Raw genomic sequence first — 5,047 nt, forward strand, 5'->3', positions numbered from 1 at the left:
CATATTAAGGCAACTGTGTATCATAGAGTCTCCTTCAGTGTTGTTATTCTGAGTAAGAAAAATGAAACATTCCCTTCACATTTATGGCTTTTCTCCAGTGTGAAGTCTCAGGTGTCTCATAAGGCTATATTTTTGGCTAAAATATTTCCCACAATGTGTACACTCATCAGGCTTTTCCCCAGTGTGAACTCGCTTGTGGATAAGGAGCTGACAATTTTGCCTAAAAGACTTCCCACATTCACTACACACATAAGGTTTCTCTCCACTGTGAACTCTATTGTGGATAAGGAGATGACTATTTAGCCTAAACGACTTTCTACATTCACTACACAAATAAGGCTTTTCTCCAGTATGAACTCTCTTGTGGATAAGGAGCTGACTATTTTGGCTAAAGAATTTCCCACATTCACAGCATTCATAAGGTTTTTCTCCAGTGTGAACTCTCTTGTGGACAAAGAGCTGACTATTTTGCCTAAAGGACTTCCCACATTCACTACACTCATAAGGTTTTTCTCCAATGTGAACTCTGTGATGTTGAATGAGGTTGGAACTCTGACTGAAGGATGTCCCACAATCTGTACATTCATATGGCTTTTCTCCAGTGTGAGTTCTCTGATGTCGAATGAGGGTGGAATTCTGACTGAAGGACTTCCCACAATCTGTACACTCATACTGCTTTTCTTCATTGTGAACCCTTTTATGTCGAATGAGGTTAAAGATTCATCTATAATTTTTCCTACATTTGACACATTCTCCAGAACACACACCCTGACATTCAACAACTTTGAGGTTGTGGCTGGCAGCGTTTTCACATTCACCCCACTGGTGATGACTTTTTCCACTGAGAAATTCCTGTGAAATCTCGCTTTCCCAGTGTGGCTCCTCAGTGTTATGAGTTGCCTGGTGCTGGAGAACCTCTGAGAGAGTTTGGGACTCTTCCCCAACCACTCTGCTGTTTGAAGGCACCTCTGATAAGTCGAAGCTGCACCTGTTCACAAATGAGGCCTTGTCTGTAGTTTCTTTCAAGGACGTCTTTCCCCTGGCATCCCTCTGTTGCTGGTGAGGGTTTACACCGGAACAGAAGTCTCTCACACATGCCTCACTGAAGAAGCCTTTGTGCTCCAAGTGTGCTGCTTGTAACTCATTCAGGTGCAAAATATCTTTTAACACAGAGAAACACAGCTTACATGGATGGTTCTTCTTTGTTGCTGGAGCTGTCTTAGAAGCCCTGACCCGTGACTCTCCTTGTATAGATACACTCCTATTAGAACAGGCCTCATCATCATCCTTTTTATGCAAACAACCTGAAAACAGAAAAAAGGTGAGGAAATGAATGTTGATTGTTGTGACAGAGGGAAGTTCTCTTACTAAAGTGTGTTGCCCATGACACCGAGGTTCCATGAAAATTTCTGAAAAGAAGAAATATGCAGAAAGGATTAACAAGAGGCTTCTGTGAAGTTCTGGGCCTCTGAAGATCATAAAGGAAGGAAGACCACACCAGCAATATGACAAAAAGAAGGCAAAAACCACATGGAAGAGAGGTAAGACTTCCATCCCTTCCTTAGGCTAACAATGTTCACTAGGGCTTATCTGCAGGTGACATAGGCAACCTCTGCAGAATTTTGTTTATTTCTTACCTCAGAAAAAATTCAATAAATGAGTAGCTGTTTTTTGAGGACTACTTAAATATGTATGTGCACCTCATAACACATGTGCAGGTCAATGTTGAAGAATATTGCAGAGGCAGCAGTGCAGAGGAGCAGGTGATGTTGTGTAGGGCCCAGGCCTAGAAGCAGGAGGCCGAGGGACACTAGGCCGGGCAGGGTTGTTGAAACCTGGTCCGGCTGAGTTGGTGGACATTGGCTGAGCTGAGCTGCCAGGACCTGCCAAACATACGGGGGTTGGCAGGGTTGCAGTGGCTGCAGCAGCCTTGGCAGGGTTGGTCAGGGCAGGCCGACCTGATGCCCGAGACTGTGGCCTGCGAGGCACGGGTCTAGGCGGCGGCTTGTTGTCCATGGGTGGAAAACCCGATGGCACCAACTTGACCTTCCCGGGAGAAGGCAGCTTGTCCTGGGATGGGGGTGGAGACCCTGGGCACGAACTTCCATCTGGTTTTTGGGGTGTGACTTGACTTTTCACTGGACCTTTGCCCTCACGGGGGCGGGGGCGCGTATCCAGCCATGGTTTGAAAACGGGGCGTGCCTGGGGGCCTTAGGGGTTGCTTGAGTTTGCCAGGACCCGCTGGAAGACGGGTCAGGTTGCTCACCACTCCTCTTGCCCAGTGCATAGAACACTTGCGGACCCTCCGCCAAGCGCGCACGCAGGCCACTGCGAGGCCTTTTGAAGGCCTCTTGCGGCAGCTCGGGAGGACTTTTCTTTCTCTTCGTCATCTTGGGAAGGGCTAGCTTCTCTTCTGCCTCCATTGGGGTCCAAGCCGCGTCTTCGCGAGATCTCTCCCCTGAATGCTCCGTGGGAGAACGAGGACGAGGACGACGACGACGACCACACGCCTAGGGCTGACAAAGCTCTGCCAAGAGGAACCCTGCTTTCTTTTATAGCTCCGGCGGGTAAAAGTGGGAGGAGCCAGAGAGACAGACCCACCAATCAGCCGCTCCCAGGAATGACGCGTCCCCGTTTGGGCGACGCGGACTTTAGGGTGGGGCAGGTTGGCGCATCTCAAGGAAAGGTTCTCCTGAAGGTGGCTGTGATCCATGCCTGGGGTGCTTGACCGGCGCCTCTTGGGCAGGCTCCTCCGACCCGGGACCCGTGAAGAGTGCTGGGGCGTTTTATTTTACTTTATGCTATTTCTTGTTTTTGTGTGTGTGTTGTTTTGTTTTTCTTATTTCTGTGCTCATTTCTCTTCATTCATTGCAATTGATTCTATCTCTCGGCAATGAAACCTTGCAAACATCGGTCCCATTTGCATTCGAGGGGAGGGGGCGTGGTGTGAGGGAGGGGGGAGGGGGAGACCGGAGATGCAAACTCACAGAACGGAGCGGCCCTTGGAGGTCATGTGAGGCAGAGGCTGAGGTGGATGTGAATAAAATGTGTATGGCTTTGTATTTTAGCTCTTTGGCCCAGGCCCCTGCCCCAGTCAACCCAATATCTGCCAGCCGTGGCCCTGGCTTTCCTCAGTCCCATGTTCTTGCTGCTGCTGCTGCTGCTGCTCCCGCATCACCTGCTTGTCAATCTCCTGGACCACACGGGAGAGCTCTTTGAAGTTGCGGAAGACCTCGCCACCTGGCAGGTGGATGCGGCGCATGAGGTGGATCTCTACCTTAGCGTTCATGCACTGTCCCGTGATGTGGGTGACCCTGGCATACTTCCCGCCATTTTGGCTCCAGGAACGTAGCAGCCGACATTTTGTTTTTAAATATCTTTTATTGATTTTTTTTACAGTGTAGAAGGAAGAGGGATAGAGAATTAGAAACCTCAAAGATAGAGAAACCTCAATCAGCTACCTACTGGGGCCACAGGTGTGGCTGTGCACCGACCTGAAATTGAACCAGGACGTTTCAGTCTTTGGATGATACCCACCCAGCTGAGGTACACGGTGAAAGCAGAGTTTGCTCCGGTATTTTTATGTATTATTTTCCATACCAACAACTCTAAACCTACATTTCCCACACTCTACATTTTCCTCTTGCCCTTTTATAATCCTTCTTTCTGACTTTCCCAGTCTTCCATGCAATCACTTTTTGCGTCCTTTACATAGATTAGTTCATATTTTTCATAATTTTATAGGCACTATAAGTTGTGTACTTTTTAACAAATACTGGTTTCCTTAATGCTACAGATATTTTGAGATTCAATACAAATGCTTATGTGAATATTGAATTTTTTTATTGCTGACTAGCATTGTATTCTATGGATAAGAACTTCACAAACCTACTACTCGATTGGTGTCACAACGAGTATTTCTCGCTGAAGAGATTTCACCTCTAACACCTGGCTCACCTGAAGAGTGTGCATCAGTCACACCCCTGTGTTATCAGGGGAAATGTATTCTGTGTTCTCACTTATGCTTCAGAAAATTGTGATTACTCTGAGTCTTGGCAGTATCTTCATTAATTTATCTCTGACGAGGTAATGCACCTGATACAGGCTTCATCCAGGGCACTCATCCTCAGCTAAAAAGTGCTACCTCTGTCAGGGACATTGTGGTTTGCACATTATGCTGTAATGAATTGTTTCAGGTTCTAATTCACCAACCTGCAAACAGCTTGCTGTCCTCTGTTCTGGGTTATGATCATTCAGTAAAGGTGTTATTTTTTTCTTTTGTACCTTTAATTTTGGGGATTATATTCACTGCCTGGGATGGCTATAAAGGAAAGTTATGACATGTCAGCATGGAGAGGTGAACAGAGATGATGGGGTCCCAAACATTCTATGCTTTGGAAGGCACATAGTAATGGCAGAAAATCAATTTGTCCAATTTTGGCTTTTTTTTTAAAAAAAAACAACTTCTTCCCAAGGCCTTGAAAATTATCTGCATGACTTTGTGGTTCTAATTTTCAGCCTGGTGCCTCTATCTTTGGTGAGGTCAACGTTCACACTGGAAAGGAGGCCTTTGTTGTGTTTCTGTGCACAATATTAATTATAGTCTCTGGTCACAATAAGTATTACATTATTCTCAGCAATGTTTAGGGGAATTTTTCCCCACATACACTAAAAGAGCCATGTCCTATGATGTATGAAATTTCATACACTGGTGTCATTCTTTATATATATATATTTTTAATTGATTTCAGAGAGGAAGGGAGAGGGAGAGAGAGATAGAAACATTAATGATGAGAGAGAATCTTTGATTGACTGCCTCCTGCACGTATCTCTCCCCTAACTGAGAATTGAACCTACAGCCCATGTATGTTCCCTGACCAGGAATAGAACCATGACCTCCTGGTTCATAGGTTGCCGCTCAACCATTGAGTCACACCAGCGGTGCTATATTATTTAAAAATTGAAACAACAATGTATTTATTGTTGCTAGTATTACAGAAGTCTCCCATTTTCCCCTGTGCATATATTCTTTGGGGGATCTCTCCCA

At 45.9% G+C, this 5,047-nt stretch overlaps 1 pseudogene; it reads right to left on the reverse strand.

Moving 5' to 3' along the window:
• Positions 1 to 81: 81 nt before the first annotated feature.
• Positions 82 to 5,047, reverse strand: part of LOC106695204 — a 64,681-nt pseudogene continuing 59,715 nt past the window's right edge.

The sequence above is a fragment of the Myotis lucifugus genome, unplaced genomic scaffold, assembly GCF_000147115.1.
Source record: "Myotis lucifugus unplaced genomic scaffold, Myoluc2.0 scaffold_942, whole genome shotgun sequence".
Classification (NCBI taxonomy): Eukaryota; Metazoa; Chordata; class Mammalia; order Chiroptera; family Vespertilionidae; genus Myotis; species Myotis lucifugus.